Here is a 26,716-nt window from a genome sequence, read left to right on the forward strand (position 1 = left end):
AGAGGGGCAAGCACTGTCTCTCGCTGTGTCTAGCACAACAGGCACTTTGTGGTGGGGTGTTCACCCCACACCAGCTCTGGAGGGGCTGGGGAAAGGGCTGATTAGTGTGATGGGCCGTACTTGAGGGGATTGGGCTGGAGAAGCAATCCCTGACTGGAAGATGGAGCCCAGCTGAGGAGGTATGGGCTGGACTAGTATAAAGCCAGGAAGCTGGCAAGAGAAATGGCTGCAGTGAGGAAGTCTGTAGCTATCCTCTGTGTATTAGAAAGGGGAAGGGGGAATTCCAGAGAAAGAGAAGGAGCCTGGCCCTGAGGGAAGGGCATACTTGGAAGAGAGAAGGGTGGAAAAGAGAGCCTGTGAGAGATGGGTAGGAAGCAGCCCAGGAAGAGAGCAGCAGGGACTGAGCAGACCTTGGCTGCATGTTATAGGGTCCCTGGGCTGGAACCTGGAGTGTGGACAGGCCCAGGATCCCCTACCAGCCACTGATGGAGTCATATTGCCTGGACAGCGAATCCAGTGAAACACTGTATCTTGGAAGGATAAACCACACAGTGACCCATCTGGAGGGCTGAGTCACAAAGAGGAAGCTACATCTCCTGTTGTGAGAGGGGCCAAAGGGTGAGAGAGTGGACAACAGGGGAGAGAGCCTTCATGGGCAGGTGTCGGCCCTGGAAGAGAGCTAATCCCCCAGAACAGCCAGGGGGAGGCACCACCTGTGGTGAGTGAGTACCCAGTGACACACTCCTCTGCACTACTAATAATTATAGTATAGCTTCATTCATTTATTTGGAGATACTCCTCATTTACACCAGTATAAATTAGATGAAAATAGGCCTCCCCGTATACAAGATTTGTTGCAATAAAACTTAACAAATAGCAATTTGCAATCTAATTTATAGTAAAATCAATAATATTTACATGGAACTAATTCACAACTACCTTTTCTAAACATGTATAGAGCACTGTTTTGGAAGCTATCCGTTGGAGACAGTGATGAGACAACTTCTTGCCCCACTGCAATTTCTGGCATTGGGTGACATTACTCAGGAATGAGTCTTCTCTGACTTTCAAAGGTGCAAATGATGGGTAACTTCATTAAATGTAATGGTGTAGCATCAGTGAAGATAAGAGGAGAATTAGGCCCAATGTGTTTTAAAAAAATCCCATGTTATTTCACAGCTACATGTGCTAATGGCAGCACATTATTCCTTGATAATGGTTCCATTAGTGCATGTCACCCATGAAGCAGACTCTGCACCACCACTTTTTCTGAGAAATGAATGTGTGCTGTTCCACTGCTAAAAAGAGAGTGCTGTTATCATTAAGAAGACTACTTTGCACCTCTGTAGCAGGATCTTATAGCACTTTCGAAACATGAATACATTAATCTCTTCACAAGGTCACACAGCAAAATTGTGGAACGGAACCCAGATCTCCTGGCTTGGTCCAAGGGACTAGGATTTGTGCTATCTCAGTTGCTCCATTGGCATTATGATGGCTGGCCTCATGTATGTTCCGCTACTTCCACTATTTCAACACCACGTTATATAACCCTGATCAGTGCAGATCTGATTAACATTGTTAAAAATGAGGACAGCCCATCCACTCTAGGGCATCCCATGCTGCTAACACTGTTAGAGTTGAGTGAGTTTTATTTGGAAAATTTCCCAAATATAGATAGGACCTTGATCCTACATCAGGGGTGGGCAAACTTTTTGGGCCGAGGGCCACATCTGGGTGGGGAAATTGTATTCAGGGCCAGGGCAGGGGGCTGGGGTGCGGGAGGGAGTTCTGGGTGTGGGAGGGGGTGTGGTGTGCAGGAAGGGGCTCAGGGCAAGGGATTGGGGCAGAGGAGGGGTGCGGGGTGTGGGGTGGGGCTCAGGACAGGGGGTTGGGGTGCAGCAGGGGTGCAGGGTATATGAGGGGGCTCAGGGAAGGGGGTTAGGGTGCAGCAGGGGTGTGGAGTGAAGGAGAGGGCTCAGGGCAGGGGGGCAGGAGGGTGCAGGATGTGGGAAGGGGCTTAGAGCAGGGGGTTGGTGTGCAGAAGTGGTGCAAGGTACGGCAGGGGGCTCAGGGCAGGGCGTTGGGGTGCACGGGGTGCATGGTGCAGCAGGGAGCTCAGGGCAGGGGGTTGGATGCAGGAGGGGTGTGGGGTGTATGAGGGGGCTCGCCAGGGAGTTTTGGGGTGTAGGAGGGGTGCGGGGTGCACGAGGGGGCTCGGCAAGGAGTTGGGGTGCAGGTGGGTGTGGGGTGTACAAGGGGGCTTGGCAGGGAGTTGGGGTGCAGGAGGGGTGTGGGGGGTAAGCAGGGAGCTTAGGGCAGGGAGTTGGGGGGCAGGGTGCAGGAGAGGTTCGGGCTTCAGCCCGGCACCACTTACCTAAAGCAGCTCTGGGGTGGCAGCGGCGTCCACCGAGGCCAGGGCAGGCTCCCTGCATGCCTGCCTGTCCCCGGCCCTGCACCGCTCCAGGAAGCACTGCGGCCCTGTCATAAACATGTAGTTAAGGGTTAATGCCTCTTTTACCTGTAAAGGGTTAAGAAGTTCACCTAGCCTAGCTGACACCTGACCAGAGGAACCAATGAGGGAACAAGATGTTTCAAAAGGAAGGAGGGAAGTTTCCTTTGTTTAGAGTCAGTTTCAGTTTCAGCCAGAGTGAAAAAGATCAAGGAACCAGCTTCTTATCAGAGTAGTAAGTTTTAGAAAGGAATAAATAGGTTTATGTTTATTTTCTTTTGTAACTTGTCTTTGTGCAATTAGGGGAATTATCAAATTGGGTATTCTTGTGTGTATTAAGGTTTTTGCCCAGGGGAACATCCTCTGTTTTAAATCTATTGTCTGTGAGATTAGCTGGTATGCTGTCTCCCAAAGGTTTTTTTTCTCTTTCTTTTACCTTTCTTTTCTTTAATTAAAAGCCTTCTTTTTAAGAACCTGATTGATTTTTTCCCTGTTTTTTTAGATCCAAGGGAATTGGATCTGGACTCACCAGGGATTGGTGGGGTGGGGGGGAGGGAGGGGGAAGGAGTAATTCTTCCTTGTTTTTGAGATCCAAGGGAATTGGATCTGGACTCACCAGGTAATAGGTGGAGGAGTCTCTCAAGGCTACCCAGGGAGGAGAAGGTTTTGGGGAGAAAGAGAGTTTTCCAGGTACTCAGAAATCTAGATGGTGGCAGCGAGACCAGATCTAAGCTGGTAGTTAAGCTTAGAGGTGTTCATGCAGATTGCCACATCTGTACCCTAAAGTTCAGAGTGGGGGTGAGACCTATGACAGGCTCCTGGGCGCGGGGGAGCGGAGGGCTCCGTGTGCTCTGCCCTTGCCATGCCTCCAGGTACCTCCCCCCGAAGCTCCCATTGGCTGCGGTTCCCCATTCCTGGCTAATGGACGCTGCGGGGGGGGGGGGCGGTGCCTGGAGGCAAGGGCAACACACGGAGCCCTCTGCCCCCTCCCCCACCGGGGGGGCCGCAGGGATGTGGTGCTGGCTTCTTCTGAGAGCGGTGTGGGGCCCACAGCGCCATGGGGGGCAATCCCGCAGACCGGATCCAAAGCCCTGAGGGGCCATAGTTTGCCCACCCCTGTCCTACATGGATTGCCTAAAAAATGATACTTTGATACTGATAATGTGCAAGAAATTCTTGGGGTAAGCTGTGCCGTGTTGTTAGCAGATAAATATGAAAATAGTTGTCCTTTTATAAGCTGTGCTGTGATCAGCCTGGATTTCATTCCACCGGTAAAAGTTCATAACAGTAAAATGGCAAGTCCTAAGTAACAGGTCTGAGAGTGGTAGCCATGTTAGTCTGTATCGGCAAAAACAACGAGGAGTCCTTGTGGCACTTTAGAGACTAACACATTTATTTGGGCATAAGCTTTCGTGGGCTACAGCCCACTTCATCAGATGCATGGAGTGGAAGATACAGTAGGGAGGTATAAATACACAGCACATGAAAAGTAAAGTTGTCTTAAATAGCTAAAATTAGTAAAATTGTTACTAATAATCTAATGTATGATGTATTTTAAAGTAAGGTCGTTTTAACTTTTGAATGCCAAAATTTATGTGAAAAATAATGGGTACAGAACCATGTTATAGTCCAGTCTCCATTTGAATAAGTGTCCTGGAATGCTGACCGTGAGCATTGTCTTCATGTTGTTTCAAATATATTCCCATGCAGCATCTTCTTCTAGAAGGACTTTTCAGTTGAGGCATATATATTTTTTAAATGTAATGTTGCTTGTTTTAGTATGTCGGAGAAAACCAGAGTTCTCACTCTCAGGTTGGGTACAGAAAGTACTTTTGCGGTAGGTGGCCTTATCTGGGTATACTCTAGGCACAGATTATATTGGTATTTAAAGCAGAAGAGAACCCCTAGCAGCGTCGGTGTTGTAGAAAACAAACAAACTATTTTAAATGTTCTCACTAAGTCAAAGAATTAAAATGCTACTTAAAGACACCAACTGGGTTTCGGGCTGTCTATAGTTCTTTGGATTCTTGGGTTGCCCTGTATGATTTGGGGAGACTACTTTTTCCCACTAGTATATCCACCAAAACAAAACAAAAAAAATCTATGTGCAGACCTAGTGTCTGTATAAGAATCTCATTACACTTTTGGGGCCAAATTCTGGGAATGGAGTAAAGCCACACCATTTATTTTTTTATTTTTTTTGCTACATGCAGACGGGGGCCTGGGGCTGCTATTACATTAGGATGTTGGGCTTGATGATGTCCTTCTGCTCCCTCTCATATGGAAGTTTTATCTCAATGTATTTGTGTACTGCATGGGTCCACCAGCCATAACCCTGACTTACCTACAGTTGTCCCAGAGCATCTGGAGCCCTGCAACTGGAGATCTTCACACATCCCTGATCCCAGGTTAGAGTCCTCTTGGGTGAGATCTCTACTGATGCTGCCCATCTTTGCAGCTGATTGCACGTCTGAAGCTTTTTATACACGTAAAATGGCAGCACAGGGCAAAAGGACACCGAAAATACCATGCCCTGAACAGGATCTGCCATGAAAACCCCGTTATAATTAATAGCGTAATTTGCTGGAAAAGAATGAGTGTCATTTTTGGCATTGAAGAACTGCTATTATATAGCGTTGGGTGTCTTTCCAGCTGTGAGGTTTACATGCGTTCATTTGCCCCTCTAGGGTGTTGCATGGCTAATCAGCACAGTCCCTTCAGTTACAGGAGGCCCTTTAAAAAGATTCATCAGGACAGTCCTGGAACATTTGCTGGTGTCCGGTGTGACGTTATGATTTTATAAAAATTTGACGAGTGAATATAATGTCACTGGAATATGCTTCATGCAAAAGGCCTCTTGTAAGGTATCATTACAAAGCGTATTATCTACTGAGTGTGATCATCCTATTCGTATAAATGTACCACTCTTGTATCTGAAACTAGAAATATGAAATAACTCTGAGGGCCTATTGTAATTATGCAAAGTGTGGGCCATTAATGGTGGTTTGCAGGGGCGGCTCTAGAAAATAGGCTGCCCCAGGCAGCGCGGTGTGCTGCGCCGCCCTTCCTCGGTCCCGCGGCGGGTCCCCTCTTCCCGCGGCTCCGGTTGAGCTCCCGCGGCAGGTCCACCGGAGCCCCGGGACGAGCGGACCTGCCGCAGGCATGACTGCGGGAGCTCCACCGGAGCCGCGGGTTCGCGGGTCCGGCGGCTCCGCTTGAGCTGCCGCAGTCATGCCTGCGGGAGGTCCAGCCGAGCCGCGGGACGAGCGCCCCCTCCGCAGTCATGCCTGCGGCAGGTCCGGTCGTCCGCGGCTCCGGTGGACCTCCCGCAGGCATGACTGCGGCAGGTCCACCGGCCCAGCCTGCCGCCCCCTAGATTTGGCCGCCCCAGGCAACAGCTTGGTTTGCTGGTGCCTAGAGCCGCCCCTGGTGGTTTGGAATCTTGATGACTCCCATTAACCAAGACAATTGTCTGCAGATGAGCGTGTTTTACCTGTAAGTCTTCCTGTATATGTATGTGCTGGCAAGTGGGCAATGAAGTCTTGCATGATATGTGATCATGTCACCTGAACTGGAATCCATCTTTAACCTGGTGTCTTTCCATGGAGAAGGAGGGGGTGGGAACCCAGAGAGGGACAAAGTATTCCTGCCTTATTCAAAAGACATATAAATGGGTTGAACAGAACAAAGAGGAGAGAGAAGAGCCATCATGAAGAATCCCCTAGTTACAAGAGCTGTACCAGGGGAAAGAATTGTGCCCAGGCCTGGAAGGTGTCCAGTCTGAGGAAAAAACTTACTGAAGCATCTCTGAGGGTGAGATTATCTGTATTCAGTTTGATTAGACATAGATTTGCGCATTTTATTTTATTTTGCTTGGTAATTCACTTTGTTCTGTCTGTTACTATTTGGAACCACTTAAATCCTACTTTCTGTATTTAATAAAATCACTTTTTACTTATTAATTAACCCAGAGTAAGTGTTAATACCTGGGGGAGCAAACAGCTGTGCATATCTATCAATGTTATAGAGGGCGAACAATTTATAAGTTTTCCCTGCATAAGCTTTATACAGGGTAAAACGATTTATTTGGGTTTAGACCCCACTGGGAGTTGGGCATCTGAGTGCTAAAGACAGGAACACTTCTGTGAGCTGCTTTCAGGTAAACCTGCAGTTTTGGGGCAAGTAATTCAGACCCTGGGTCTTTGTTGGAGTGCCTGGCTCAGCAAGTCTTGAGCTGGCAGGGAAAACAGGAGCAGAGGTAGTCTTGGCACATCAGTTGGCAGCTCCCAAGGCGGGTTCTGTGATCCAACCTGTCACATCTGGTGTCTTCGTATCAAATTATCAGTGGTTAAAAGGAAAAAAAATGAAGACTAATTTGTATGCCTTAAGTCCAATGATGAAATCGAGGAAAAGGAAGCAACTGATCTCGACCTTGACCTCTACCTCTCATCATGTGTCAGGTTGCAGGGCACTTCCTGGTCCCGGTGACTGAGAGATTAGCTGAAGCTCAGCATCTTCCTCCTCACGTTGCCTTCCTTCCTCCACGTCCTTTGCAAAGATGCGGAGTTATAACTAGTTAATGGACGTTGCACATTCTGTTTATTAACGACCCTATGGTTTAATTCCTGCAGCCCTTATTTATTCATGAAGCCAACAGAAATTTAGCACATGGAGCATCTGCAGTGGGCCTTATATTACTCTAGGCATATTCATCAATCATAATACGTGTGTGTGTAGTGGGGCGGCTGCCCCACCCGGAGAACAGGGGAAAAGCAGTCAAGCTAGGCTGATTGTAGTAACAGCCACAGCTGAGGCCAGTTCAATTAGGGCCCAGCTGGCCCTGAGAAGAGGGCTTGGGGCCAGAAGCTGGAGGAGTCTCTCTCCAGCCCTGGAGGGAGAGGGCCTGGCTGCCGGGGAACATACGGTACCTGAAACTGGAGCAGTGCTGGGGAATAGGGCAAGGAAGCTGGGGGGCTCCAGCCTGGTAAACCCCCAGGCTGCAGGCCTTGGCGAAGGCCTACAGAGGTATTGGGGTTGCAGAGGTGCAGCCCGGGGTTAGGCAGAGGCAGCTGGTCCAACCCCCTTGCCAATGATGACTGACCATGACAGACTGTGGGTGAGAGGGTTGGGGGTTCCCCTGGGAGGGGAGACCCAGAGCATGGTGGGGTACTGCTGGGGCAGCACCCCAAGGTAAAGGGCACTGGGGTCTGGGAGGGACATGGGGCCAGCGGCAGGTGAGACTCCGGCTGCAGAGGGCACTGTGGGCTGGACAAGAGCTAATTCCCAGGATAACCAGCAGGAGATGCCACACCGGTGAGTCTCACTTTGCTATGGTGTCCATCAAGAATTCCTTCTGTCCTCGCTATTAGGGTTCTGTGTTTCAAGAATGACTATACCCTTAGTTTCAGATTAATATTAAAAATCTTTTCCCAGAAGCTCAGAAGGGAAGTTATTAATCTTTTTATATACTCTATTCATCACTTCTTTTAAAATCATAATAATACTTTGCGTTATTCTAGTCAAGGATCTCAAAACACTTTATAAACCTTAATTAATCTAGCCTTAGGCATCACTGTGAGCAAAGCATTATTATCCCCAATTTACACACGGGTAAACTAGGCAGAGAGTAGTCTAATCACTTGCCCAAGGTCACACAGCAAATCATTGGCAGAGTTGGGAATCAAGGCCAGATCATCTGACTCACTTAACCACTAGACCTTGCTTCCTCTCCCTATCTGTTGTTCTTTCTTTGTCCTAAACAAAAATGTAAAACAAAAATAACAAAATATATTTTATCTTTTTGTTTACCAGCCTGGCTTTTCCAGCTGAGTGTGGTCCCTATAAAATTGATTTAAGGCACCTACCTACCTCTGAATTGATTGCAGGTTGCCTTCTAGCTTTCTTCTGTTTGCCACCTACTTTCCCTGCTATCCAGCTAAATCAGACAGAAGCCACTAGGTGTCCCTTTTTGAGCAGGAGGGTAAAACCCTGAGTCTCCATAATTAGTGAGGGAAAGCTTTTAAGGAATTGAAATGTTGCATTGTTATGATTTGTGGAACAAAAGCCGAATAAGAATTGTAATATTTAGATATGGACTTCCACTTTATTTCTCTCTAATGCAGTGTAAGCTGCCGTATAGCAATCTTTTAAATGTAATGATTAAGACTGTTCTAGGAAATACTATACAACGCAACATTTTTTAAGCCCAAAATAATATGTAGGGCAAGTTTTAAGTGAAGATAGAGTAATGACTACTGTACAATAATTTTGATGATAAATTTCCCTAGAGGATAAAGAGGAAGAACAGAAGCAGTCTGTATTTAATCATGCAAGATAAACGAATGCAGATGTACAAATATTTGTAGAGGTACAATTTCTCTCATGATTGTAAGGTATTCATTCCACGGAGGCAAGATCCCAAAGACCTCTGCTCTGTTGATCAATACTTGGAACGTATATAGATTTCCAATTTAATAGTGTTAACTTCTTAGCTGTTAAAAAGAGCTCTTGGTATCAATTTTCACCTTGCCTAATTTTCATTATACTTTGAACACTATTATGATAAAGCAAACCAGGGTCTCATCTGGTGTGATGATTAGCTCTAGTGACTTCAGCTTTGTAATGTTCAAAGATTTACTTTTCTTATGTAAGCATTATCCTAGCATGAAATGTCTATGTTTAAGGCAATGACCTGAGAAATGCCTTTATTCCAGCCTGACATACTTTTTCCCTAGTGTTTCTTAATTTTATTTATATATCCCATTTCCCAGATGAAATCATAAACTAATTAATAGTGTAATTTATTACATATATGTTATTTTCTTGTAACCGTTCATGCCAGATGAACCTGAAGTCTGCAGATCAGATTGCTGAATGACCGACCTTTATTTAAGCAATAAGACACACATGACAAGCAGTGCATTCCTGTGTGTGATAATGCTCCAGTAATGTTTGGAGGCACAAGGTCAAAAGGCTCAGCAACTTTTAACTACCTGAAAAGTGCAGTGTAATCCCTTGGAAATGGGATGTCTGGAGTGTCTTACTGCAATTTCAGAGAGAGAATTATTTCTTTTTAAAGGTAAATACAGGCATTACTTTCTGTAATTGACCCAGGTATGACATCACTGACTGCCAGTCAGAGAACATCTCTGTCCAGGGTTCTCAAAGCTCTTAATTTCAAGTACAGGTCTGACAAGCAAAGTGACTTTGTTTTAAAGTGGCATCTTGTCCCCTTTGTGTATTCAGTCACATCTGCTTGCTTTAGCAAGGAAAATAAGGTTTATACTTAAGTATACACACATCTGGAGGTTGAACTACATTCTACTGTGGCTATTGTTTTAGCAACAGAAATGTTAACTAAATTCTGATTGTAGAATATTCATATTACTGGTGGTGGTATGGAAGCCAGAAAGCCTACAGCTTGTTTTTTAGATCCCAGGTTGAGCCCGCAGAACTAGAAGTTGAGGAGGAGGAGGGAAACATTGTAAATGGAGCATATGTAATATAGATTGCTTGAGAGACAATGAACATTGAACCTCGCAATATCGTTCTTAGAATCACTTTGAAAAACAACACTGTTGGAATTAGATCCGCTCTGTCCTTACCATCCATTGCTTCTTTTCTGTGGCTGCTCTCACTCCCTAAAGGTTGTGTTTTAAAAAAATAATTTCAGCTTGCACTTAAAGGACGAGAACCTTCCCTTTGATTCTTATAGCTTCTGTTGAAATAACGTGGAGGCGAAAGGCCGGATGTGTGATGTGGAGATGAACATGGGAGAGGATAAAGGAACACAGGACCCCAAAGCAACAGGAAACTTCTCTTTAAAAGAGGTTGGGGTTCCACAGGTTTTGGGGGAGCTCTGTCAGGTCTGGGGGGAGATAGATCCCTGGAGCTGTCACTCTTGTGACCGGCTCTCCTATCAAGACATTTCAGATAGCCAGAAAACAGTTTATGCCACACTGAACATTATTTACTGCCCCCCCACACCTTCTGCCCCCTTCAAAGGGCGGGGGAGGTGAGGGTGTGACCACTTGCTGGTGAGAAGGGTGAGGGCCCTCCGTGAGGAGACACCATTTCCCTGATCTGTATTATAGACCTTGGGGTTCCACAGGAACTGATGTCTGTAAGCCCTTGCTGCTTTGTACAGCCTCCAGCTCCTCCTCACAGGTGGAGGAATCAGTTTGCCACTCATCTGTGTTCTGCTCATGGCATGTGTACAGCCGTCTTTCCCCACCTGTGGAGCACAAAGCCCTGGATCTGCCCTTAACGTTGATTTATATTGCTGTTGCCTGGTTAGGGTTTATTGTAAAATAGACGTTTGTGCCTGAGTAAAAGTGGCTTAAATGTTATTTAAATTCCTAGGCAAGAAGTCAGAAACAGAAGAGAGAGGTAAACAAGAACGTTAGTATCCAGTCAGTGCAGCCAAGACTTCAAAATCAATATTTAGCCAGCAAACTCTTTCAGCCTATCATAGAATTTTCCTTTTTATTGGCAAACATAATTCCACTACAGCGAAAACCTGCTAATTTACAGTTGATGAAATAAATGCATGAAGGTTGCAGCTTCACTAGCCTGGGGAGTCTGTTAGGAGGACCAAGACAGGAAGAAGTATGGCATTTAGCACTGTAGCATTAAACCAGGGGTAGGCAACCTATGGCACGCGTGCTGCCTTTGGCACACGAGCTGATTTTCAGTGGCACTCACACTGCCCGGGGTCCGGGGGGCTCTGCATTTTAATTTAATTTTAAATGAAGCTTCTTAAACATTTAAACAACCTTATTTACTTGACATACAACTATAGTTTAGTTATATATTATAGACTTACAGAAAGAGACCTTCTAAAAACATTAAAATGTATGACTGGCACGCAAAACCTTAAATTAGAGTGAATAAATGAAGACTCGGCACAGCACTTCTGAAAGGTTGCCGACCTCTGCATTAAACTGAACATGAACTGAGGCTGGTCTAACAAATTCACGATTTAGCCACTGCAGCTGGAGCGATGCTGCACTAAAAGGCTCTGATGCAGCTATAGCAGCAAAACGGAACTTTGGCTGGTACAGCTTACCCCAGTTTCTCCAAGCGACATAAATTGCACCAGCAAAATTGCACCTACCCTCGGTGCTTTTGCTGACAAAGCTTTGTCGGTAAAAATCCTACTCCTAGCCGACATAGCTATGTAGGCAAAAGCCTGCAAGTATAGACACAGCCTAGGTGATGTTATGGCTGTGCATTTCAAAGGAGCCTAATTAGCTCCCCAACTCCCACTGAAATTCAATGAAAACTCCCAGCATGCAACAGTATTTGCAATATTCCCTGTACCTAGGTCTGTTCTTCACACGGTTTTTGTACCAGCATAACTCTGTCAGTGTGATGATTTTTTTTTATCATGAGGTATTTATATGAGTACAATGCCTAGCGTGGACACAGTTATACTATTCTAAAAGTGCCTTATCCGGTATATCTTCTTCCCCTTCCCGTAAGAATAAGTGGTAACAATATAAACACATGTATAACTCCATCTCCACTGAGTTGATTTAACGTCACTGCTATAATTAAAGCAGTGCGACTTTTCTAAGTAGACAAGGTCTTAGTTACCTGCCATCTTGCTCTGGTGAAAGGTTCTGCATATCCTGGTCAGTGCTTGTCTAAGGAATGAGCTCTCTGAACTAGAACGAAGAGTTCAGTGACAGGGGAGCATTTGCTCTTGCAGCCTTTTGTTACTCCTATTCTCCAAGCACTTATGACCAGTGGAGGGGGCAGAGGAGACAGTGGAACACAGGTTTGGGGAGGGAGAAGAGAGAGCCAGAGCTCAGATGGGCCCTGTCTGCAGCTCCTTATGCTCACCTCGCTGGCCCTCCCGCCAGCTCTTTCTCCCTTGGCAGAGGACAGAAGGCAAAGCCTGTGGTGGGCCTGCTGAAGTATAAGGAATCCCCAGGGCACGGTTTTTCAGTGTGGAGAACCCAAACAAAGGTCAGGGGATCGCATCCACAAAGCCCTAACTATGTTGCTAAATGGAAGAGGAGTCTGGGTTAGAGGGAAGGAGGGATTGGAGGGGCGAAGGGAGGAGTCCTGGTATGGAAAAAGGTTGAGAACCACTGGCCTAGGGAATACTGTTTAGTTACAGAAGGAAATGAGGGAAAAATAAGGACAAACACTGTATTATTAAAGGTAAATTCTAGCCAAATATTTTTGCACTCTTAAATAAGGTATAGTTATTTATACACTGTATTTCTTACGAATATTGCAATTGCAGTGTTCTTATCTTAGGTATATGGTAACATTGATATGTCTATAGAACTTGATTAGCCTCCTACAACCTCCTATGTGATAGTTGACCCTAAATCTTGATTTTGTAGTAGGGTATGTGTCTGACTTCAAGTTCATCAGAACTCTGGATTAGTAAATGTCATTTTCTAACTGGTGTTTATTTGTTTTGTTTTAAACAGTGAGCAACATGGTGGCTGCGAGTGGGATCTAGTCTTCATGGTTGGAAGGAATTTTTCATACAGGACAGAGGTAATTCTATTTAAAACAAACGAATAACTTTGTAAACTTGTTGCAGATGGTAAAAGTCATTTCTGGGGTGTTCACTGAGGATAACAGGATTGCTAATGTCAGCAGATGTTCTCAAGGGTTTTAGCTTTGGGGTTTTTTTAATGAGCATTTGCTGACAATAAATATTCTGTGAATATTCTCTGTAATAGACATGTTGCATTTTGAGTGCCCTTTCTAATTGCTGCTGGAAAGAAAGAAGCCAGTGTATCTATTTTTCTGTAGCCTAGTCTATTTTCCTCCAGATCTATTATTCCATCCTATGATACTCTTTAGTAGGTACATTTGATATCACCAGTCTCAATAACGTAGATGTCTCATACACTGCTGCATTGTCGCCTAGATCCTCAACTAAAGACAGCCTGTGAAAGAGTATAAACAGCCCTGATTTAAGATGAAAAAAATAAATTGGAAAACAAGAGCGAGAAATGATACTGCATAGCGCATACAGTATAATAAATAATTGCTGTTTGATAAAGGAGAATATCCTAGCAATTCTCAGTTCTCTACCTTGTATGTCTGGATATGCTATTTTCAAAGGCACAATCAAATCTATTTATTCAGCTGACATATGAAAGCTATTCACGTCAGTTTGTGTCTCTTATTTATAGCATATAGCTGGGTGAATAATGTGCTAGTCTCAGTTCTTCCAAAATAGTTTTAATTAGCAACATTAGCTATTAGAGAAGCTACAAGTCTTTCATTCTGTCATATATATCCACTTTAGAGCTCTCATTCACCATCACATGAAACTCCTCTCTTCTCTGGCCACACAAGCAGAGAAAAAGAACCTTGGCTTTCATGGGCTGTATTATGTGTTCATCATTTGTGGCTCATGTAGTACTGAAAGCAAATGGAAGATGATGCTGTTCGCTCTTGTGTCTTCGGGAGAATGGAAGAATCCCCATGGCTTATGCGTGTTATTGCACAACACTTCACAAATGTCATAAGAACTTTAGTGACTTTTAAATTACAAGGAACAAGGTAAAACCTAATAGGAACTAGAACCTTCTGTGCAGGGGCTAAAGTGGGGCTGTTAACCTGGGTTGCTGGCATTGCTGCTCCACATTTTGGCCTATTTTGTGCCAGTACAGACCAGGGTACAGGGTGGTGCAGAGGTGAACTACCATGGAGGGAGGCACAATCCCTCCTGGAACTTCCCGTTGTGCAACCTTTTGGAAGCCGCAGCCCGCAGTGCTCCCCATGGTGTGCCCGGCCAGTGGTCTGTCAGAGTGAGGCAGACCTGTGCCCTCCCTCCTCACTGCGCCCAGAGGCTGGGGATGTGCATCACCGGGGCTAATTCAGAAGTGGTCTCTGTGCTTCTCCAGGCCCAGGGACTGGGACTGTGGCAAGCCTGTGCAAAGTGTGAGAGGAGGCTCCTTGCATGCTCTCCCACTGAGCTCCTATGTGAGGGCATTGTCTGGCTCTGCACTGCCAGCTGCCTTGGGCGAGTAGCTGCAGTTTCTGTTGTACGGCGCAGGAGCACAAGGGTGTGCAGGAACTGCTGGACTGGCTCAGGCACACGCCTGCTTGAGAGCCCTGTGTGTGAAGATGGTGGGTGTAGCTCTCTGCCTTCCCCTGACCACTCGCTTCTCTCCTCCCACCCTGCCAGTTGTAGTAAAGAGTGTTATGAAACACAGCCTCAACAATGCTAAAAAACTCTTTAAAGCATGTGTGTACCTTCTGTGGTGTACATAGAATACACGGTGGTGTTGTGTAATGGTTTCATAGGCACTCCTTCAAGGTAACGTGTGAGTTATGGAATCGTACTGTCTTCACACCAAGCAAACCCGTATACCACCCCACATCATCAGGCAGCCTGTTTTATATAATATATTTATTCCCGTAGCCTCAAATTTCCTCCTGGCCTGTCGGCAGAGTGTGCGCAACTCACTGTTATTCAATAGAATGCACTCTCTTGTGCAGGAAATCCTTTGGAACTCTAAAGATCTGGGATGATATTAACAAATGAGAAAGAGTATGTGTGTGTGTATATAAAATATACTAGACTCAGACACTTACGTTTAGTATCCCTGCATGACCTCTGCGGCCCTGGGTCAGGAAACCAACCCACACCTGGGAAAGAGAAAGTCAATGAAGTATATCACCACCCAACCACCACTGTAGATTCATGGGGATCCAGAGATTGATAAAAGAACTAGGATATTGGAGATAGGGAGATTTAAAAAAAACTGTTATAAATAGAAAAGAACCTGAAATAGTTTGGGTCCAAATGGAAGAGCAGGTGGTCCATTGGACTACAAGTGGATGGAGGTGATCCCTTCAATTGCAAATGGGAGAGGAGATAGCCCAACCAGAAATGGGGTAAAGGTGTCCACAAGATAATCCACTCAGATATAGTCCATGCTATGAAAAAATTTGAGAGTCCGTGGATGAGCAGAAACACATTTAGGATTTTCAGTTTTGTTCTCTACCACCCTGTTTTGAAGCTACGTTTGTTTCCTTTTCTGAGCACATTATTTAAGAAAATGTTCAAATTGTGAACATATGTAGTACCTGTCTTTGATCCAAATAAATAGAAGTTGTTAAGCTATCTCTGGGTATTACAGGAGTACAAGGTGCTTCTCTACTGCAGGCTAAATAATGGTGCCTGCTATGATTAAAAAGTGAAGGGGCTCTCGGTGGGTTTCTGTTACAGAAACCTATTTGGACTGTTTGAAAGTTTGGCCATGTTAAATTTTATCAGGATTTAGCTTGGTAGTCAAATAATAGGATTTCCTTTAGAAATTATTGTTTTTCCAAACATATTTAGAAACCTTTTGGCTGTGGATGTGGTGGGGGAATGGCTTCATTTGAAAGCATTTGAAAATCAAATTATGCATTTATTCCCTGGCATGCACTAAATTCAAAGATTCATAGATTGAGGTCAGAAGGGACCATTGTGATAATCTAGACTGACTTCCTCTATAGCACAGGCCATAGAATTTCCCTGGATTACTTCCTGTTTGAGCTACAGCAGATCTTTTAGAAAAACATCCGATTTTGATTAAAAAATTGCCAATGATGAAGACTCCATCACAACCCTAGGTGCTTTGTTCCAATGTTTAGTTACCCTTGCTGTTAACAATGAAGCCGTAGGTCCACTCTGAAGTTGGTCTAGCTATGACTTCCAGCCAGCTGATCGTGTTATACCTTTCTCTGATTGCTTGAGAAGCCCTCTGCTATCAGATTTCTGTTCCCCATGTATGCACTTACAGACTGTGACTGAGATAGTCACCTTATGGCTAGAAGCTACCAATTGTGAATCAGCTAGGTTGGCCAAATCATGCCCGCACGCAGAGGAGGGCAAGTCAGTAGGGGTTCCCATTCAGTTTGTTGACAGGTCTTGACCTAGAAGACCTGGAGAAGAACCAGCCACAGACTCTAGCCAGCAGGAGCAGCCAAAGCTGGGACCTTTGGACATTCTATGGTTTTGACTGGACTTTCTCTGCTCTGTGCTGATTGGCTGTTTGCTCCATCCCTCTTTCTCCCACCCCATCTCTTCATCTCCACTTCCTTCCATGTCTGCCCCCTTCCCCTACCCTGCCCCTCTCACCTTCTTCCCTTCAGTGTACCACCTCCCTCCACTTTTTTTTCCTCTGAACCAAACCCACCAAATAAAGGAACTGCTGCCGTCCTATTGTTCCCTTTGCCTGTGTCTTTACCCCTCCCCCATCCCGTCTATTTTGTCTGTAAGGTCTCCAAAGCAGGGACTGTGGAGCAGAATGGGGCCCCATTCTTGGTGGGTGCTTAGATACCACTGTAATAAACATCAGCATAGTCCAGGCCCAAAGCCATTTCTTCAATATTACTGACCATCTTTGCAATAGGATCTATGGGGCTTTGTTTGAAGGGGTCTGTATTTGATTTGATGCCACACTGGTTCTTTGTCAACGGAAGGTGCTCACATACTGCGATGATGGCCCCCCAGCACAAACCATTGTGCCTTACAGCCCTTGCCTTCAGTGGAGGATACGTGAAGGATAGAAATGTTGGTCATATGTTTAAGGCATAGGGAAATGTCTCAGGGCACTTCGGTTCAGGTGTCCTAGCTCCACCAGTGACTTGCTGCGTGAATTTGTGCAGATCACTTCACCTCTTGGTGCCTCAGTTTCCCGATCTGTAAAATGAAGATAATGAAACTTCCCTCTGTGAAAGCCTTTAAGACCTATGGATGAAAAGTGCTTTAAACGAGCTGAAGGAAGAAGGGCTGCAACAGGCAGAATGCTGGCTGGTGCCACTGAATTCTTCTTGGGGGCCCTAGGAAATGGCATATGGCATATTCTCCTGTCCGTAACTGATGAGCTGTACTGGCTGGTATGGGGAGAGAGGTGTGAGACTGTGGCCCCACCCTCCCCCACTCCTTCTGGGGTTCTAGAACATCTGGTGGTGCTAGCATGTGGCAGTAGGTTCACTTCCAAGTGATATTGTGACTTGCTGCTGTGCAAGCTTCATAACGTCTCTTCTCCCACACCCCTCTTATGCACCTGTGCACGGCCAATCAGGTTTGGACGTTTTGATTTTTAAAAACTCTCTAACTCAGTTGGTCTTGTTCTAGGCTTGAAGTCGGTATTGCTGGCTGAGATTCCATGGCCTCTGTTACATAGGTCAGACTACATGATCATAATGGTCTCTAAATGTATTAAGCCAATATCTGGCCTTAAGTAGATCTAGCATTATTCCATTTGACAGAAGGGGATATAAACTTAACTATTAAGGCAATATGTTCCTGTATTTGTGCCTAGAGCATTCAGAGGAGATAATGAAATACCCAGAATAAGATGGAACACATAAAAGGGCATCTCAAATTGGCGTGAGGAACTGTGGGATATGGATCATTATTGCTGCTTGGCACAGAGTATTTTAATTGGTGTAAAGTCCCATGTTTCCAAGTGTGGGAGCAAACGGAGGATGGGAATGATCTGAAGAGCCGAGGTTTCATTTCAAGGCAGCTGATGGAGTCCTACTGGGCAGATTATCTTTTTTTAGCTTTAAAATAAAATCCCACTGTATCTGAGGTTTCCCAGGTAGCGGAGCATGAAAGAGGAAGCTGAGAGCGAATAGGTGTGGAAGAGGGAAGCTGGGAAAGAACTGGAGTAGAACATGGAAGCTGAGAGTGCTTTTCAGAGTGACAGAGAGAAGCCTAATGAGGACTGCAGTTGCATGCTGCATAGAAGAAGCGAGGAGAGAGAATTATAGCTGCAAGAGTGGCCTAGATTGCGCAAGTAACTTAGCCAGCAGATCAGAGCATCTAAGGAAACCGAGGACTCAGATTTTTAGTGCTGTAGTACCATTTTAGATTTAGCTTGCAAAGTCCTGCTGACTTGAAAACAAATGTGTGCACTCAGTATAGTATCCCTTGGGCCTAAAAGAATCCAAGTCGTATGAGGATCCAAGAAGCCACCAGAATTTTTGAGTGAAAGTTCACAGTCTGCTGCTAGAAGTCACAGCTGGTGATTGCAGTGCAGAGTCTTCCAGACCTGCAGGTTTACTGCAGTCTCTAAGAGATCTGCCTTATGGACCCTGTTAAGTTCCAGCTATGTCAGTGGAAACAGCCTGTGCCCAGTCTGTGCCCATCTAGCACTTCACAATGTTGCATACAGGGCCCTTTCAGAACTCTCTGGTAACTGTAAGGATAGAACTCAGATCTGTCTGCTTTAAAAGCACAAGTTCCTATTCTTTGCACTAAAGAAGACTCTCCTGCAGTTGATAGCACTACAGAGCCTATGACACACAAGTGAGCAGTTCTGATTATACCCAGCAGATTAACCTGTTATCAGTGTTTAGGGCTCATTTTTGCTAGCAAGGGGCTGACATAGTTTCCTGGCAATTGTAGACAGGAGTGAACTACATCAAATTCTCATGGAGTCACCCTTGGAAAGGAGACTGCTTCCCAGAGGTTCCTATTTGGAGTCTTCCCCTAGGACCATACAGGGATTTGGAGGTCATAGACTGAAGTACAGTCTCTCTGGAGCTGTAAATGATGGAAGCTGTGGCAGAGGACCACTAGAGGTCATGTATATAGATGGCGTGAAGAGATATCGGTACCTTTCCCTCAGGTGTGCTCTAGGCAAATGTTTTAATAAATGAGACCACACTTAGCTTGGGGAATTTTACACCATAGCAGCCTCCTGTGTGGTTCTTCCTTTTTAAGAGCTCTCCATTAGCCTTGATTTCAATTATAGCAATAATGCTAAGGCTCTGGGTTAACCCCGCAGAATAAAGGGAGTTTAGAGAGTAAGATGCAATGGTCAAAAGAGGCTCAAAAGTGGTTAATGATTTTACATGTCCTGAGGGTTATAATACCTAAGCACAGTGGCAATGAGCTAAGCAAGCAGTAAATAGTGTCCTAAAGCCCCCCCATTGGGAATGTGTTCCTCTAATTTTGTATGATGCGTGTTTAACTCCTACCATTAATTATATGTTAATGCAGTTTTCTGTATTTAAAAACGGCTCTTACCTGCGTACTGTAGCACTCTGATTCCCACTGAAGGTAATGCTGGTAGATGTCTGACAAATTAGTTTCAAGGCAGTGAAGTCTATTGTTTCCTACTGTGAGGCTCTACTGTTCACCCCATTTAACTTCTTCGAACAATAAAATGAAACCGACTCTCAGTCTTGTTTTCAAATTTGTATCAAGTCTTGGAATGTACGGCCTTGAATTGCTTGCTAAAGGGGAGCATGTCTGGAATAAAACTAGATAGTTTGATTCACAGAGGAGCATTGTACAGCTGATGTGGGAATGTCACGGAATTTCGTTCTTTTTTTTTTATTAATGCACCAAAACTGAGAAAATATCTTGAGATTCTTAACCCCTTCTTCCTTGTTCACTGCTGACTCTCAACTTTCCTTGTAGATGTGGAAATGGGGAAAAGATGGAGTTTTGCCACTTTTCAAATTCTTCCTGTATAAAGTTGTGTTGTTGGTGAATTATTTGGAGTCAGATTCTGCCACTCTCACTGATGTTGATTAGTACTGTACTCCACAAGTGGTCCCACTGGTATCTCTGAGACCAAATGCCTGCTGAGGCTTCTCGTAAGCTTGTGAAACATATACACCATCCCTTGCTGAGGCCTGTGCCTAAAGTGAGGAAATCTACCACAAAAGCTGGGTTTTTCTCTAAGGAGTTCATCCTGAGATCAAAGGTATTACTGGCAACTTATGGGCTAGCAACTTGATTCTTCCGTGACTAGAATTCTCTCAAACCCAGAAATCCAGACATGGATGATCAAATGACAATGGGAAAGCATATGACTTACTGCAGTTAATTTACTACTTTATGGAGTGCCACAGAAGAGCTTAGTGCTTTGCTGAACAAATAAGTGAGGTATTAACTGAGGTATTCCAATTCCTGAGGAATTAACAACTTAATTGGGACATAACACAGAAATAGAGGACATTAATATGTTTTTATATAGTCAAATAGGAATTGCCAGACAGGATCAGAGCTGTGGTCCATCTAGTCCAGTATCCTGTCTCTGACGTAGGGTGCCCAGACAGCAAATGTGAAAAATCGGGACAGAGGATGGGGGGTAATAGGAGCCTATATAAGAAAAAGATCCAAAAATCGGGACTGTCCCTATAAAATTGGGACATCTGGTCACCCTACTCTGATGGTAGCCAGTACCAGGTGCTTCAAAGAAGGTTGCAGGAAACTCTGCAGTGAACAGTGGTGGAATAACCTTCCAACAGAGGAAATTTATTTCTAACCCTTGTCTGTTACTGGTTGTTTTATCCCCTGTAGCATGAGAGTTTATATCTCTCTTAAAAAAATTAAAAAAATAAAAAATCTTATCAAATGTAACTATGGATGTTCTCACTATCCAACATAGATGTCTATCCTTTATTGAATTCTGCTAAACTCTTGAGTCATATCAAATGTCAGTGAGTTCCACAGGTTAATGTTGTGAGGGGTTGGGTTTTTTTGTTTTATTCTGTTAAAAAGCATTTCCTATTATCAGTTTTAAATTTGTTGCCTTTCAATCTCTTTGTCTTTCTCCAGTTTTTGTATGGAAGGAGGGTAGATTGGAGAACTCAATTTACTTTCTCTAGACCCAAGTATCAGAGGGGTAGCCGTGTTAGTCTGGATCTGTAAAAGCAACAAAGAATCCTGTGGCACCTTATAGACTAACAGACGTTCTGCAGCATGAGCTTTCGTGGGTGAATACCCACTTCTTGCATCTGAAGAAGTGGGTATTCACCCACGAAAGCTCATGCTGCAGAACGTCTGTTAGTCTATAAGGTGCCACAGGATTCTTTGTTGCTTTCTCTAGACCATTCATTTTCGTGTATACCTTGGTCCTGTCCCCTCTTATTTGTGTCCTCTCTAAACTAAACAGTTTATTCAGTCTTTCCCCACATATCTTTCTTTGCCTGTAATAATTTTGGTTGCTCATCCCTGAACCCCTTTTATTTCTGGTACATTTTTTTGAGAAAGGGTGACAAGAACTGAACCACGTATTCTGGGTGAGGTAGACATATATAATGACATTGTACTACTTTTCACCATTATTTTCTATCCCATTCTTTGTACATCTTCACTTCTGTTTGCCTTTTTTTTTTACCACTGTTGTACAGCAAGTGGAGATTTTCACTGAGCTTTTATTTCTCACAGAAATGCTGCCTGTGAAAAGAATTGCTAGGTTATTACTACCCTAACCTTCTTGCAGCTAGAAAGTGGGACATCTGGAGTGAATAACTGTGGCCATTGAAGAGCCCTGTGTTTGTGCAACATCTGTGTTAACATTTTTCATGCTTCTAGGGACGTGCTTGCTCCCAAGACATCTTCAACTTCAGAATTTTTAGAAACGGCTATAAAGAAATCCCACTGTTTGTATTTCCATCCATTTTTCAGCCTAGAAAACTTTTCATTACATATCACAGAGCTTCTCAAACTAGTTGTGTCTATTGCACATCAGTGGTCCATGGGCTGCTGATCTTCCAAATGAAGCATTCTGAGAACCACATGGAGGAGGACTGGATGAACAGATGGTTCAAGAAGGCAGCTTTCCCTTAGAAAGAGGTCCAGAGAATGAAGAAATTATAGAACTACTTCTCTCCCATATAGGTCTCGATTTCCAGCTTTTACCAGTGGGTGGTGGGAAGAAAAGTGATGCCTTGCTGGAATTAAGGATGTGGACATAGGTACTGGGACTAGGGGTGCTGCTGCACCCTCTGGCTTGAAGTAGTAACAACACCACAAATACATGGTTTCCACCTTCAGCACCTACAATGCTGGATGTGGACACTGGGGCGCCACACACATCACAAATAATTTCATATTACCAATTAAATGGGCGAGTTCACTGGGACAGAGGGAGTAGAGGAACGGTTATAAAGCTTCCAGATGAATAGTTTTTGAGGGACATGAACTGGATAGCTGAATTCAATTTACAATCAATTCAGCATTTGGGAATCAACAGGAGAAAGCAGATATATTTTAGAGAAGAGGCCAAACCTAGAAGTCTGAGTCTGGATTTTGGACACTCAAAGCTCAGGGGAATTTGGTCTGAGGGCTTTGGGTCATACCAGGTATTTTATGAAACCAACAAGAAGTGCTGAAACATGCGAACACAGTCATATGTTAAAAAAATAAAATAAAAACAGCCCAGCATGATTCTTTTCTACTAGCCCTCATAAACTGTTTCCCCCCATCTATCTCTTGTCTTCAAAAGGCATCTGGGGAAATGTAACAATTTCATTCTTTTTTTTTTTCTTCCCACACATTGTAGCTTCAACAGTAAGGAAATGCAATTGTTTGTCTGTTTCTCACATACTCACTGCTGAGCTACCCTAGTGGCACATTTTATTTAAGTGAAGTGAGGCTTGAATTTTAAGAGACAATAGAACTGAGACTGTTGGAATTAGCTGGAAAGATTGTTTAAAGACATTACAGTGCCAGTGCTGAAAATAGTAGGAAGTTATTATAGCACCATAGCTTTGTCCATTAATTAGCAGCAGAATGCCTGGAGCCAGTGTCTTCAGAAACACCCCTTCTCGGCTTTCCTCCCGCCAGGGAAAGAATAAACTACTAGCAGAGCCGATCTCTGGGCTTGGGCCAGCGTCGCAATAGGATAACAAACACAAAGGTGAGATTTCCACAAGTTCTCAGCATTGGCCTAGCTCTGCTTTTATTGAATTCAGTGAGAGTTTTACCACTGGCTAACACTGAGTGTTTTTGAAAATCCCACCTAAACTTATGATAGTTCTTGAGAACAGAAAGCAGTGGATGTGGGTGGTTCTGGTACCTACAGGAAAATATTGGAGGAATATGTGAAAAATTGTTGTCTTTGGTACTGTAGGCGATTGTAAGTGTGTGTGAGTGACAATTACAGCTGTGTGAATTACTGGTTGGTTGGCTTGCTGAATAAACCAGAAAAAAAATTGGTTTGATTGACCCAAAACAATTTTATTTTTTCAGCAAAACACAAACAAAAATGGATTTGAGTCATACAAAACATTTCATTTTGATTTTGAGCATTTTAATGGTTTATTATTGCATTTTATTTATTATTAAAAGTAAAGGAAATTTGGAAACACTTTTCACAAACCTGGAGGAGGTCTCCTACCACCCAAAAGCCTCATGGTTACAGTGTGGGAGGCAAGAGTTCAAATCCCCATTCTTCCTGGATCAGAGGAGGCACTTGTAGGTGGGTTTCCCATGATGCAGGCGAGTGCCCAGCTACTGGGCAGTAAGGTATTCTGCAGTGGATCACCCTCAATCTCTCCTTTTGAAGCTGTTCCACTTTGCATAAACAATTACATAATAATTGAAACTGACAAAGTCAGTGGGGATGATTCTGTGGTGGTCAGGGCACTCAGCTGGCAGGGGAATACCTTGGTTCCAATTCCTGCTCCAATTAATATATTTAATATTAATATTCCCTCCTCCTCTGGTTTTGTGAATCTGAAACATTTGTTTGGCTGAAACAATTTAGCGAATTCATGTCCTGAATAGTTTGTTGACCTGACACTGCATTTTTTTTGTGAATAAACTATTTGTCCAAAAAATTTTGCCCAGCTCTAGTGACAATGGTCTTTCGACTTTACTTTTAGGTCACTTCCTTGATGAAATTAATGGGAAAACTGGTTTAAAAAAATCAGTGGCTTGATATTGCCACAGCAGTTGTAGTTATCGTGTGGAACAGGTTTCCGAGCAATGCTGGTCTATTCATATGAAACTCAGCCATGTTATAATTGATCTGATCTGCAAAGATCTCCTGTGCAAGGTCAAAGAGTGGGAGGATTTTTTTTTATTTTTTATTTTGCTTTTTATATTTCAAACATGCATCATTCTGCTTAATTCAAAGCAGTAAAAATCTTGCCTTGTGGAGCCCCAAAAGCTACTGTTTTATTTTTAAATGTTAAAGCTTTGCACAGCTGGATTACTGATGGTATGTAGCCTTTACCATAGTGAACAAGCTGAAGGCAGACAGATGTTCCAGTGTTCTTGGCTGGGAATTATGCCTTCTCTGCCCATACGTCATGCTTATACGGTCTTTTATGGAAACACAGGCACACATACCTTTTTACGCTCCATCACACCTGTTGACACTTATCCTGTGTGTCTCAAAAAAATAGTTGAGCTGCTGAGGAAAGGAAGACAAAAGGATAGAGAGGCACTTCTGGCTATGAAACAAGATAGATTGTATTGCAGTGCACAGCAAGGAAAATGACAGTTAGGGATCTTTCTAGAACAAAAGGTTCCATATAAATAATACCTTTGGTAATTTACCAGATTGCAGTAGATCCATAAACATCATAGAAGATTAAGGTTGGAAGGGACCTTAGGAGATCATCTAGTCCAACCCCCTGCTCAAAGCAGGACCAAGCCCAGTCAGGTCTGCACAGAGGTTGAGAAAGGGGCTAAAAGGGAGAAATTGTCCCAGGATCCAAGCAGGAGGTATGTTCTGAATTTGGGCCCCCATCCTCCAAGTGGTTTGCGTGAGCATACCCTTGCACCCCCTCAGAGGTACACTGAAGTTAATGGACTCTCTGCAGAGCCAGTTGGAGAAACAGGGCCTTAGAAGGAAAGACAGAAGGGATGGAAATAAATGCAGAATTAGGGGTCATAATGTTGTTTAGATTTGGCGACTGTGCTTTAATGTAACTTTGGGATCTTGCTGCTCAATTTCATAAGATGAAAAGAGAATCCATAGTCAAGAGAAATGTGTGTGTACATATGGTATATGGAAAAGAAAAAAGAGAAATGTATGTACAAGTAGCATCTAGTGTTTTATTTCACTCAGTGGCATGCATTATTTTAAGGAATTTTGGCCACTTTGGCCTCTTTATTTCTCTGATAAATACCCCAGGCCAGGTAGTCAGCTGGTGTAAATCAGCATAGATTCACTGAAGTCAGTGGAACGACACTTACTCCTGATTTACACCACTTAGAGACTAGGTCTGTCATGTCTTGACTGAAATATAAAATACCTATTATAACTTTTAAATTGAGCTTTGACACTTGGGAGTTCAGTGTACCAACCTCAGGGCAGACTGTTACGAAATAGGGCACAAACCCCAGAATGGCTGTGATTTCACCAACCAATTACCAAAGTCTAAAGTCCTCAGACACTATAACAGCCCCAGGACACAGATGGTCCCCTGGGGTATTCTGATTTGTCTTGCCACCCTGGTAAGCATACCTTTGTGATAGATGGTCTCTTACACCGACGATCACAACAATATTCAGATTACTCCCACTCCCAAAGGACTAGTCACTTATCTCAGGTCAATTGCACTTGAGCTCTCATACCAAAGATGTTTGTAGCCAATTTTATAATAAACTGTCTAAAGATTGATTATATAGGAAAAGCAAACGAGAGTTAATTACAAGGTTAAAGCAAGTAAACAAATGAGTTCCAGTCTTAACTTTCAAAAAGTAATAGAAGCTTCCATAATAAGCAAGCTCGATATGCCCTTTAGGGCTACCTCACGCTAAGCACTGGGGATTTTTTTGCTTATGCTCAATAATTCTTGCCCCTCAGATCCAAGCAGCACAAAGATGTAGTTCAGGGGTGGGCAAACTACAGACTGAGGGCTGCATCCGGCCCTCCAGACGTTTTAATCCGGCCCTTAAGCTCCCACCGGGGAGCAGGGTCGGGGCTTGCCCCGCTCCATGTGGCTCCTGGAAACAGCAGCATTTCCCCCCTCTGGCTCCCACTCTGCTCCCACCCCAATCATGGCCCCCACAGCTCCTATTGGCCAGGAATTGGACGGGGCAGCACGCAGAGCTCTCTGACCATGCCTCCGCATAGGAGCCAGAGGAGGGACACGCTGCTGCTTCTGGAAGCTGCTTGAGGTAAGTGCTGCCGACAGCCTGCACCCTGACCCCCTCCCATGCCCCAACCCCCTGCCTCAGCCCTGATCACTCTCCCGTCCTTCAAACCCCTCAGTCCTATCCCGGAGCACCTTCCTGTATCCCCAACCCCTCATCCCCAGCCCCACCCCCAGCCAGAGCCCTCACCTGCTCCTGCACCCCAACCCCCAATTTTGTGAACATTTATGGCCTGCCATACAATTTCCATACCCCAATGTGGCCCTTGGGCCAAAAAGTTTGCCAACCCCTGATGTAGTTCCTCCTTGTTAGGGTTTTTTTATCCCTTCCCGCCTTCTGCTTCTAACTGAATATTCAGCTGATGGAAGGAATACACTTGCATGTCTCCTCATCATTTGGGTGCAGAGAGAGAGCAATCAACAGTGAGTTTT

General features: G+C 44.3%; 1 protein-coding gene across 14 annotated transcripts in view; it reads left to right on the forward strand.

The window, feature by feature from the left end:
- Window positions 1-26,716, forward strand: part of DAB1 (DAB adaptor protein 1) — a 684,943-nt gene that overhangs the window by 321,046 nt on the left and 337,181 nt on the right. For 13 of the 14 annotated variants that reach the window (XR_005583828.1, XM_039485615.1, XM_039485614.1 and 10 more), the window contains exon 2: window positions 12,901-12,970. The gene's annotated coding sequence lies outside the window, so the exon portion shown is untranslated. Of the gene's footprint in view, window positions 1-623; window positions 719-12,900; window positions 12,971-26,716 lie in introns of those variants that run through there. The other variant, XM_039485616.1, reaches the window with a different exon arrangement.

Source organism: Mauremys reevesii, linkage group 8, assembly GCF_016161935.1.
Source record: "Mauremys reevesii isolate NIE-2019 linkage group 8, ASM1616193v1, whole genome shotgun sequence".
NCBI classification, from domain to species: domain Eukaryota; kingdom Metazoa; phylum Chordata; order Testudines; family Geoemydidae; genus Mauremys; species Mauremys reevesii.